We start from the raw sequence: 12,284 nt of genomic DNA on the forward strand, positions 1-12,284 counted from the left end.
GTTGGAGAAATGAGATCAAAAGCCTGCCTGACCAGTTCTCTGTATCTATATTTTTATACCCATAGTCCAGACCATCATTGTCTTTTTTTTTTTTTTTTTTTTTTTTTTTGGTGGTACGCGGGCCTCTCACTGTTGTGGCCTCTCCCGTTGCGGAGCACAGGCTCCAGACGCACAGGCTCAGCGGCCATGGCTCACGGGCCCAGCCGCTCCGCGGCATGTGGGATCTTCCCAGACTGGGGCACGAACCCGTGTCCCCTGCATCGGCAGGCGGACGCTCAACCACTGCGCCACCAGGGAAGCCCGGCCATTACTCTTGATTAGATATAGTGACAGACACAGTGGATCCCAGCTTGCACTTGCTCTCCTCTGAGTTCACTTTGTCTTCATGACTGGTGGCCCTGTGACCAACAATGGTCCCAGGTCCTCCACCAGATGCCTGGAAGTGGACCTAGAGAGGCAGCAGTTACATAGAAGCAATAGCTTCCCATAGGTCCCTAGCAGTCCCAGTTTGGCAGCCAGCCAGTCTTAGCTTCTTGGATTTTTCTCACAAACTCTTATGTGTATAACTGTACCAGTGCTTCTGAAGGTTTGGTCAGTGAATCTTTCTCCAGTCCCTTGACTATCCTCCCAGACTTTCATTTCCCAAGATCCTCCCTCATCTGTGTAACATCTGATTCCTATAGTAAATCCTCTAATCCCTTAATATTCAGAGCGACTCTGCTTCCCTAACTGATACACCTGTGCCCGAAGCACTCTTCTTTGCACAGCTGTTCCTGCCTCTTCATTTGAATTTCAGCTTCAATGTCACTTCACAGTCTCCTTCCCTTATCACCCTTAGTGAAATAACCATCCTCTCCCCAGACCCTGTCTGTTGTAGTGCTTTCCAAAGTGGGATGTGTACACCCTATGGGGTAGATAAAATTAGAGTATTTATAACATATTTTGTCTGAAAAATAAGAAAGAAGTGAAGATTTACTATAAATCTGAAGTCAGCAATTGATACTGGCAGCTTCACTCAATGCATTTGTCAGGTGAGCCTGTGTCACATACAGATTTCCTGTGGGAAAAGTGAGACTTCCTTACCTGGGAGGGATTGACATGCGCCCTCATTCAGTCACTTTCTTCACTTTGCAACAATGGGTTGCCACTTATGTGGGCACAGTCCTCTATGGCTAACTCTAAACTAGAACCAGGATCATGGGATAATAAGACAGACTGCTAACTAAGCCAATCTTGACAAAATGGGCAAGTGGCTTTAAAAGATTCCTAAGGGGACTTCCCTGGTGGTCCAGTGGTTAAGACTCCATGCTCCCAATGCTGGGGGCCCGGGGTCAATCCCTGGTCAGGGAACTAGATCCCACATGCATGCCGCAACTAAGACCTGACGCAGCCAAATAAATATTTTAAAAAAAGAAAAAGATTCCTACTAAGAAATTCATGTGGAATATAATAATAATGCAAACAAACTAACAAAAGAATAAAACATCCATACAGGGGATGCCTGTTCCAATTTTACCTAGAAGGCACACGATTTTTAAAAATCTGGTAGCTATGGTCTGTTTCATTCTCCTTTATCAGATAAATCAATCTAACTGGGCTTCCCTGGTGGCACAGTTGTTGAGAGTCCACCTGCCAATGCAGGGGACACGAGTTCGTGCCCCAGTCCGGGAAGATCCCACATGCCGCAGAGCGGCTAGGCCCGTGAGCCATGGCCCCTGAACCTGTGCGTCCGGAGCCTGTGCTCCGCAACGGGAGAGGCCACAACAGTGAGAGGCCCGCGTAACGCAAAAAAAAAAAAAAAAAAAAAAAAAAAACATCAATCTAACTTCATCACAATCTGAAATTATCTTTTAAAAATATTTATATAGCTATTTCCTGTCCCCTACCCCACCACAAACAATAATTTTCTTGACTACAGAAAAGTTTATTCTCTTCACCACTGCATCTATAGTGTCTAGAACAGTGCCTGGTACTTTGGAAGCACTTAATAGGTATTTTTTCAGTTGATTGACATATGCTTTACCCTACATTTTCTTTCATGTCTTTTCCAAATCAATCTGAACTGCTCTTGTCATGACATCTAAACTTACCATGCTCACTTCCGCCTTCAGCTTTGCTCACGCTCTTTTATTCACCTGCTCCACTCACCTCCCACCCCCATCTAACTGATTCCCGCCTATATATGACTCAAGTCTTGCTTTTCCATCCCAGAATGCTCCCAGTCACACTGAATTCCTCTCCCTGTGACTGCCCTGTTGTAAAGTGACCTTAAGTCTTAAGAATTGTTCTCTGATTTAAAATTTAAATTATTTTGCTATACCAGAAAGCAGTTTGTATCAGAACAAATTTTATATATTAGAGCAATGAGTAATCAGTGAAAATATTAAATCTGTAAGCTATATGTTTAAATTGAAATGCCAGTGATCTCTTGGTCAGTTAATTAGGAGAAAGCTATTTGAGGTTTCTTTATCCCTCCTAGGAAGATGCAAAGTTGCTTTCTTATTAGAAAGGAAGATAAAGAGAGAAACTGCAATCATAGGTGCTTTAGAATACGGTCACTCTGTTTTCTGTCTGGTATAGAGAGGATGAAATTAGGTGAGAAGGGAAAACAAGCAACCTTTCTTACATATAAGGAGTTAATTAGCTTCTAGGCAGTCACCTGAGGCATTTTGAGGCAAGTTAATTTAAAGTTCCCAGGAGAGTTTTTGATCCTACATTTTGTGTGTGTGTGTGTGTGTGTGTGTGTGGTACGTGGGCCTCTCACTGTTGCAGCCTCTCCCGTTGCGGAGCACAGGCTCCGGACGCGCAGGCTCAGCGGCCATGGCTCACGGGCCCAGCCACTCGGCGGCATGTGGGATCTTCCCAGACCGGGGCACGAACCCATGTCCCCTGCATCGGCAGGCGGACTCTCAACCACTGCGCCACCAGGGAAGCCCGATCCTACATTTTAAGGAAGTAAGTAAATCACAAATGAGTAATCAAACCTAAGTGTGTGAATGAGAGTGTGGACTGGGGCAAATTGGTAAAAGATTACAGGGAAAGGTGTCAAGTTCTATAATACATAACTATTTGCTTTCTTTAAAAGTTTGCTATATAATGGACTTCCCTGGTGTCACAGTGCTTTACAATCCACCTGCCAATGCAGGGGACATGGGTTCGAGCCCTGGTCTGGGAAGATCCCACATGCCACAGAGCAACTAAGCCCGTGCGCCACCACTACTGAACCTTCGCTCTAGAGCCCGCAAGCCACAACTACTGAGCCCACGTGCCACAACTACTGTGGCCTGCGCACCTAGAGCCCACGCTCTGCAACAAGAGAAGCCACCGCAATGAGAAGCCCGCACACCACAATGAAGAGTAGCCCCCGCTCGCTGCGGCTAGAGAAAGCCCGCGCGCAGCAATGAAGACCTGACACCGCCATAAATAAATACATTTATTAAAAAAAGAAAAGTTTGCTATACAAATTTTAAAATCTCATCCTTTAACTATACTATTTCACTTTACTGTTTCAAGTTGACTATTTTCATAAGGAATTTTTTTGCTTAAAAAAAAGAAAAAAGTTGCTGGGACCTCTATCTTCAGGGAATGAGGCCGTGGCCTCTGCCTTCTGCGTAGAGTGTAGGACCAAGTGGGCCCAGTCACCTACCATCAGCTTTCCTTAACCATCTGAGTAGACAACCTGAGCTTCCAATAGAAGGAGGAACTAACATCAAAATCTATAAGTGTGAGAGGAGAAAAGACAAAGTAAATTATTAACAGAGAGGGAAAAAGCGTTGTTACTTAGAAAGAGTAATGCCAGCAATCACTTCTACAGTATTAAAAGCAGCAGAACATACCTCAAGGCAGATGTCTCTTGTTTGGAGACTTTGATTAGGGCCAGACTGGCTGGGGGTTTTTATGGAATGGAAGTTAAAGCAAATGCAAGCTAAATCTCCCTGAATAGTATGGGAATAGAAATGACCTCTGGCAGCTAGGGACGGTGTTGGGAATTCTGAAACAGCAAAAAGAGAGGCAGAAGAAGGAGATGGGAGTAAAATGCCACTGTAAAAATGACAGCAGGCTGGAGTAAAGGTATAGAAACCAGTGAGAAATTTCCTGTGGTGGGATGACCAGCTTGCTGGCTTTTCTTTTTTTATATATATAATTTTTATTGGAGTATAGTTGATTTACTTACTATAATTACTTTATTTATAGTTAATTAAATAAAAATGGAAGTTGGAACAGTATATGACTACATACCTACCAAAATGGCTAAAATTGATAAAACAGACAATATGGCTTGTCTATGACAGGGCACAGCAACAGGAACTCTCATGCACTGTTAGTGGGGACAAAAATTGCTATTCCGTTTTGGTAAAACTATTTAGAATTAACCAAAAAGATGAACATCTAAGGGATGACCAGCTTTAAAACACTGCTGTGTAACACAGTTTGTTTTTTAAAAAATTTTATTAGAGTATAGTTGATTTACAATGTTGTATTAGTTTCAGGTGTACAGCAAAGTGAATCAGTTATATATATATATACATATATCCACTCTTTTTTTTTTTTTAAGATTCTTTTTCCATACTGTATAGGCCATTACAGAGTATTGAGTAGAGTTCCCTGTGCTGTATAGCAGGTTTCTACTGGTTATCTATTTTATATATACTAGTGTGTACATGTCAATCCCAATCTCCCAGTTTATCCCTCCCTGCCTTACACATTCAGTTTTAAATGCCAGCCTGGCTGGGACTCTGAAAATATTGGGAAAGATTTTAGATTTCTAATAATTGGGGGAATTAAGTCACTTTATTTGGATATTGAAGGTAACTCCAGACAAACAGAGAACTTTGGGCTGCTTGGGTTATGTGGCAGCCATGGAGGTGTGCTGCTTGGATCACCCTTCAACAAAGAACTTGCTGCTCAGCTGCAATAAGGGTGGTTAGCTGACCACATCCAACAGCAGCACCTTGGACTCACCACAGATTTTGAGACCACGCTCTTACTGGGCAGCCTCCAGCCAATGACTGAGTATAGAAGAAATACTAGGGCCTGGTCATTTCTGCCCAGATGGGCAGTCTTTCATCAGGAGCTCCCCACTGGATTGACTAAAACTTTGACAGATCTGTATCCAAGTCTGAGGCAGTCTCTGCTCAATTCTGCTTCCTCCCACTTTTATTTTTATAAAGGGTCCCACCAATAAACCTCTTGCACATCTGATTCTGTCTCAGTGCCTGCTTCCCAGAGAGCCCAAATGACACAGGTTACATATAATATACTTTTTATTTTAATCAATAAGTATTAGCTGCTATTATCTTTATGGTTATCTCCTATAACCCCAAACACAGACTTTTAACACTGGGAGAAACCTTCCAGATGGAAGGACAACCAAGAGCTTCAAAACCAAGAGACTGGAAGATATTTCTGATCCTGCCACTCATGAGCCATGTAGCCTTTTTAAAAAAATTTTTTTTTTCCTTTTTTTTGGCGGCTCCTTGTAGCATACAGGATCTTAGTTCCCCGACCAGGGATCGAACCCATGCCCCATGCAGTGGGATCGGGGAGTCCTAACCACTGGACCACCAGGGAATTTCCAATGGGCTGTGTAGCCTTAAGTCTCATGGCCTCTTCTTCATCTGCAAACTGAAGCATGAGAGACTATGATCTCTAAGGTTTCTCTAAGGGCTCCCCAAACATGATCCCTTTTCAGCTTTCTGCCCAGTACACCACAGTTTTTGCTAATTGGATACCTTAACTTGACCACCTTTTACAATGATGTTCCCTGTACTCCTTTAAATATACTTGTATTTTAAGATAAACTGCCATGGGGAACGAGTTTAGGACTGCCGAAATGTGAGAAGCCCACTTCTCCAGTCTTAGATTATTTTGATAACATGAGATAGAAATTAGAAGACTCCAAAAAGGTTTCGTTCTTTCTTTATTCCCTATCAAGAGCAATGCCAAGTAATGTCCAGGTAGTTCTCACATTGCTCTATCTTTCTGCCCGCAGGTGGGATTTTCCAATTGTCCAGTTACCCCTGCGGGTCCCTCAGGTTGGGGATAGCCAAAAGCAGGGATGTTATTCCTTTTGTAACTGAGTCTCTGAGGATATAACCAGGAGAACGTTTCAGGGGAGGAGAGAGAGGTGGTCTTACCACTTTTATTTATTTCCTGAAATAAATGAGATCCTTGAGGTTGTAGATCCTCGAGGACATCCCTCCACAACTTTCACGTCATTTGGGTTACAGAGGAAGAGCTTTCTTCCTAAAAATTTATAGAAATTTTTTTAAAAGCAAGCAAGCATGATTTATAAGCAAAGAAAGAAACAGGGAATTTACACACATTACGTGTTCTCTCCCCTTATTGTAACTTGTCTTTTGAAAAAGGACCCCAAAATCTTATATCTTGCTTAAAAACTTTAAAAATACCATCCACAGCCTACCCTATTTCCCATGAAATAGAAAAATTATGTAGTAGTATCAGGAGATTTGGGGCCCCAAGAGGGAAAATTCTTAATCAGTGAAAATCAGGAACACCCAAAGTCAATCACATTAATAGTCTTACAGTCTAAATTAATCCAGCAGTAACAGTAGATTTTTACAGAACAAGGCAGTGAACAGCATCAGGTTCAGCTGGCACACCCAAGAAACCTGGCGAAAGGATAAAAGCAAGTCTTTGTTTCTGTTACCCATTATGAGATTAAATGGTGCTACAATGTGCAGTGGTCTACCTACAAAGGAGCTGGTTATCTCCTCTCTATTCACAAAATCATTCGCTCAAAGCCAACTGAAATCATGCTTTCAGGTTTTAAGTGTAACCACACAGAAGATATAAACCATTAGCTGGTTCTTGAGAAACATTTTGACTTTAAGAACTTGGCTATGGTGGTTTAAGAGAAAAAATCCAAGAAAGTTGATGGAATTAATCCCTATTGAATCTGGGGTTGATAGATTTGTCCAAAGGCCGACCCAGTAGTCCTCACTGTCCACAAGGAGGGAAGGGTAGATGGAATTATGGATAAACTCACAATAAAGCTGGAAAAAGAGGAGGGAAAAGAAAGAACAATAAAAAAATTAAAAGAACCAATGAAAATATGAAAACTAAAATTTCTTCCAATACCAGTTTCCTGCTGAGTTTGTATGTAGTCATTTTGTCAAATGGTATAATTTTCTTGTTAAAAAGAAAAGCATGAGCTCCCTCCAGTGGCTAATCTAACAATTAAAAAAAATTTTAATTAGCAAAGAACAGACACATGCCTTTCTTTTCTGAACACAGTCACCATCATTGGTTTCTAATGAGAGAGACAATAACTAGAATTCACGTGTTAGTCACTCACTGATTTTGAGACAAATTTTGTCTGTGGATAGCTAAGATATTTTAAATTCTTTAATAAATCACAAAATTGAAGAATTGGAAGACTAGAAATTCATTCCTTCAACAAATATTAACTGATGACCTACTATGTGCCATGCATTGCTCCAAGTGTTGAGTATAGAGCAGTGAACAAGAAAAGAGACTTATTAAACTCATATTCTAGCGCAGAAAGACAGACAACAAACAATTAAGCTAGTGAATACATATTATGCCAGAGGCTTACAAGGGTAATGGAAGAAATAAAGCAGGAAGTGTGGGGTGGGAGGCAGGATGGGAGGTCAGGCAAAGCCTCCCTAATAAGATGTCACTTGAGCAGAGAGCAGGAAAGTGAGTGAGCAAGATGCGTGGTGCTTAGGACAGAGGAGACAGAAAGTGTGAAGGCCCTGAGGCTTGACATGTTGAGGGAAGCTAAGAGGCCGTTTTCCTGGGCAGAATGGACAAAGGGAGGGGAGCCCAGAGAGGTAACGTGGGGTCCGTTTATAAATGGTCTTCTGTGCTCCTGAAGGACTTTAGCTTTAAATCTGAGAGAGAAGGGAAGCTGGAGGAGTAACTGGATCTATTTAAGGATCCCTCTGGCCACCACTACAAGAAAATACACAACAGGGGCAAGGGAAGGAGCAGAGAGACCACTTAAAGGCCAATTACCAAATCTGTTTCTAGAAGGAGGGAGAGACCAACTGTATCCAATGCTGCAGGTAAGTTAAAGAATGAAAACTGACCACTGGATTTAGCAACATCAAGGTGATTGGTGATCTTGATAAAAACAGTTTCAGTGGAATGATGGAAGCAAAAGACTAACTGGCATTTCTTAAAAAGTTAAATATAAACCTATCATGTGATCTAGCCGTTCCACCCCTAGGCATTTACCAAGAGAAAAGGAAACATATATCCATAGAAAGACTTGAACGCAAGTATTGATAGCCCCAAACTGGACACAACCCAAATATTCAACAACAGGTAAACAGATAAACAAATTGCAATATATCCATATGATGGAATACTACTCAAAAATAAAAGGGGCAAACGATTGATACTCACAACATGGATGAATTTTTAAATAATTATAAGTGAAAGAAGTCTGACACAAAAGAATAGATACTGTATGATTCCATTTGTATAAAATTTCTGCAAGTGCAAACTTATCTGTGGTGACAGAAAGCAGATGTGTGTTTGTCTACGGATGGTGCAGCACAAGGAAACTTGGGGATAATGGATATATTCATTACCCTGATTGTGATGATGATTTCATGGTTGCATACATGTATCAAAACTCATCAAATTGTACACTTTGTGGCCAGTTTCTTATAAATTAATACCTTAATAAAGCTATAAAATAAATACATTAGCATAAAAAATAAAGGGTGGGACCTCATGTGGAAGCAGAGGTCCTGGTCTTAGCTAGGCTCAGGAATTTTCCATCCTATTTTGATGTGTATTTAGAAAATATAACCAGCACATCAAACCCATCATTCCCAGATATTATTGCTTTGGATAAGGTTAAATGAATAGTGTATACTTAAGCATCAATTTGAAGAAAGATTCGGTTGATCATCATGTGAATCGTACATCCACGTGGAAGTATAATAAAGTTACGAGGTTGGCATGAGAATTGGCTTTGTTCAACACTCTCATTTTATAAAGAAGGAAGGATTTCCTAAGGAATGCCACAAAGTTCTCTTAAATAAATGATACTAATAAACTCTTACGGAGATTACTACCTGTCCCAATTGAGTTCTTGTTTATTTATTCCCTGTGTATCCTCTCATCAAAACTGTACACATCCTTCAAGACATCTCAAATACATCATCCATCCTCATGAAGCCTTTCCTTATTCCTCAAAACACACATGACCTCTCCTTCCTTTAGTCAGAGCCTTATTGTACCCAGCAAAGACTTGCCTGTAGTACTATCCATCTCACTAAGTTCTGACCAAGGAGATAGATGCAGAAGTATTATACATTATTGTTTGGGGGGAGTTCGCTGGTGGCCTACTGGTTAGGATTCCAGTCTTTCACTGCCGTGGCCAAGTTCACTGTTTCAGTCCCTGGTTGGGGAACTGAGATCCTGCAAAGTGTGTGAGTGACTCAGCAAAAAAAAAAAAAAAAGAAGTACTATATTGTTTGGAAATTTTGTAGGGCTAGTTCAGCTGGGAGGTGTACCATTTTGCCCTTCCCCACCTTCCTCCTTCCTACTAATGTACTTGGAATAAGATTTAATGGCTCAAGACTGGTGCTCAAGCTGCTGTCTAGACTATTACCAAAAAGGCACCCCAAGTAGAGATATAAGTCAAAAGAGTATGCTTCTTATGCAAACAATTTAAAATAGCCCTCTAGACTAGGCTCCTTCAAATAAGAAATTTTTAACTCATCTGAATCCAGATATTATGATCCATTCTATAATAATAGGTTCTCTTTTGCAAAGTTATAAAGGATAGTTTCTTTTCTAGAATAATTCACTTTACGTTAAAAATCATTTGGGGGTCAGAAAAAGATGGAAAGTTCCTTTGCCAATTCAAGACTAAATACAGAAATGAATATAGAGTTTTCTTGGTGTTGATCTAACATACATTAAACATATGTACATTGCATTGCATATAATATGGCCATTATTTAACATCTAAAAAATACATATTTAGTTAGCCACTCTCAGCCTCAGTTTTCTCATCTATCAAAAAAAAAAAAAACCCTGCTTCAGGGTGTTTGGGGGGTAAAATGAGCAGACCCATATGCCCTCCTTAGATCAGGACTGCATAACCTCACTCGACTCATTTTCCTCAGCTCCTTCCTTGCTGCACACACCCCTCCCAACCATTAGTCACACCAAGACTTCTGGTCATCCTTTAATTCCACCAGACTTTTTCAAGTCTTTGCACCTTTACACTGGTTGCTTTCTTTATGTAGAAAGCCTTTCTTTCCCTTCTCCAAAAAAACTCATCTTCCAGAATTTCAATCAAATGGTACCATAACTGTGAAACATTCTGATTCCTCTGGCTATGTTGTCCTATTGCTTCCACTCCTCTATCGTAAGAACACATTTATTCATTTTAAGAGTATTTTCTGGGCTTCCCTGGTGGCGCACTGGTTAAGAATCCTCCTGCCAATGCAGAGGACACAGGTTTGAGCCCTAGTCCGAGAAGATCCCACAGCCATGGAGCAAATAAGCCCGTGTGCCATGACTACTGAGCCTGCGCTCTAGAGCCCGCAAGCCACATCTACTGAGCCCACGTGCCACAACCACTGAAGCCCGCACACCTAGAGCCTGTGTTCTGCAACAAGAGAAGCCACTGCAGTGAGAAGCCCGTGCACCGCAATGAAGTGTAGGCCCCGCTCGCCACAACTAGAGAAAGCCTGAGAGCAGCAACGAAGATGCGATGCAGCCAAAAATAAATAAGAAAAAAATTATTTAAAAAAAAAAAAGAGTATTTTCTATGTCTCTCTCTTATTAGTCTGTGAGTTTCCTAAGGGCAAACGCCCACGGCTCAAAACACTTAGTTGGTCCAGTGGTTAGGACTCTGCGCTTTCACTGCCAGCTGGGTTTGATTCTTTGTCTGGGAACTAAGATCCCGCAAGCCGCATGGCACGGCCAAAAAAACCCCGAAAACACGCAAACAGAAAAACACTTACTGGGGCTTCCCTGGTGGCGCAGTGGTTGGGAGTCCGCCTGCCGATGCAAGGGACGCGGGTTTGTGCCCCGGTCTGGGGGGTATCCCACATGCCTCGGAGCGGCTGGGCCCGTGAGCCATGGCCGCTGAGCCTGCGCATCCGGAGCCTGTGCTCCGCAGCAGGAGAGGCCCCAACAGTGAGAGGCCCGCGTACCGCTTAAAAAAAAAACAAACAAAAAAAACAGCTTACCCTAGTGCCTGACAGATTGTGAATACTGTAAAAGCTTGTGACATGGCCTGAGTGTTTTACTCATAAGTCACATTTTAGTGACTTAAATATTCATAGTACATAAGCTTACGATTTTGACAGGAATTATATTAAATAATTTCAGTATGTTTTGTTTTGAGGATGCTTTTTTTCTTACTAATCCAACCAACCAAAAACAATGTTTTTAATTTAAATCTGTGAAAGGGTTTAAAAAAAAAGATTTATTGTTTACATTTACTTCTTAATAATTTCATGAGTACCTGATTCAATGATTAATAAATAAAATAGTCATTCTCCAAATGTGGCAGAAAAACTAATAGTGGTTTGCACAGTGTGCTTGAATTTGCTTGTGCCTAGATGTGGTTACAGAGTTGCCTTGTTTTTGGCTCATTCTGACCTGGCCACAGATGACCTGGACTGAAGTCGGTGTTGTGTTAAATTGCTGTTAAGCAGGGGAATACCATGGTTCATCTACAGATGCCAGACCAGCTTACCAGCTTACAACTGTTAGGCTACATTTTTCTTTCTCATGTGTTTACAATCAAGACTGCCTGGATTGAAATCCCAGCTTCCTCACCTGCTATGAACTTAAGCAGTCAACTTGTCTGAACCTGTTTCCTCATCTGCAAAGTGCAGATAATTATAGTACCTATTTTAGAGGGCTCTTCTCAGGATTAAATACAAGTGAAGGGCTTGAAACAGAGTGAGGGATCAAGCGTCTCTTTATATTAACAACACTCTATTTCATTAATTCATTCTCCACATATTTATTTTTGCACACCATGAAACTGTGGAAATGTATTCTCTTCAAATGACCAGGATCTGAATTTAAAACTCTGGCTGAACAGCACTTACAAAGGTTATAACAATAGTTGGCTTTTAAATACAAATTCATTTGCATTTTAAAACAACCAACATGACTACATTTTATTCAGTTCACACCCTTTTCCCTTGGTTACATTGGGTTGAAACAATTAAAAACAACACAAGAACAGCTATTTAAAATATACAAGAAGGGCTTCCCTGGTGGCTCAGTGGTTGAGAGTCCACCTGCTGATG

The sequence above is a fragment of the Grampus griseus genome (assembly GCF_964374135.1).
Source record: "Grampus griseus genome assembly, chromosome: 4".
Lineage (NCBI taxonomy): Eukaryota > Metazoa > Chordata > Mammalia > Artiodactyla > Delphinidae > Grampus > Grampus griseus.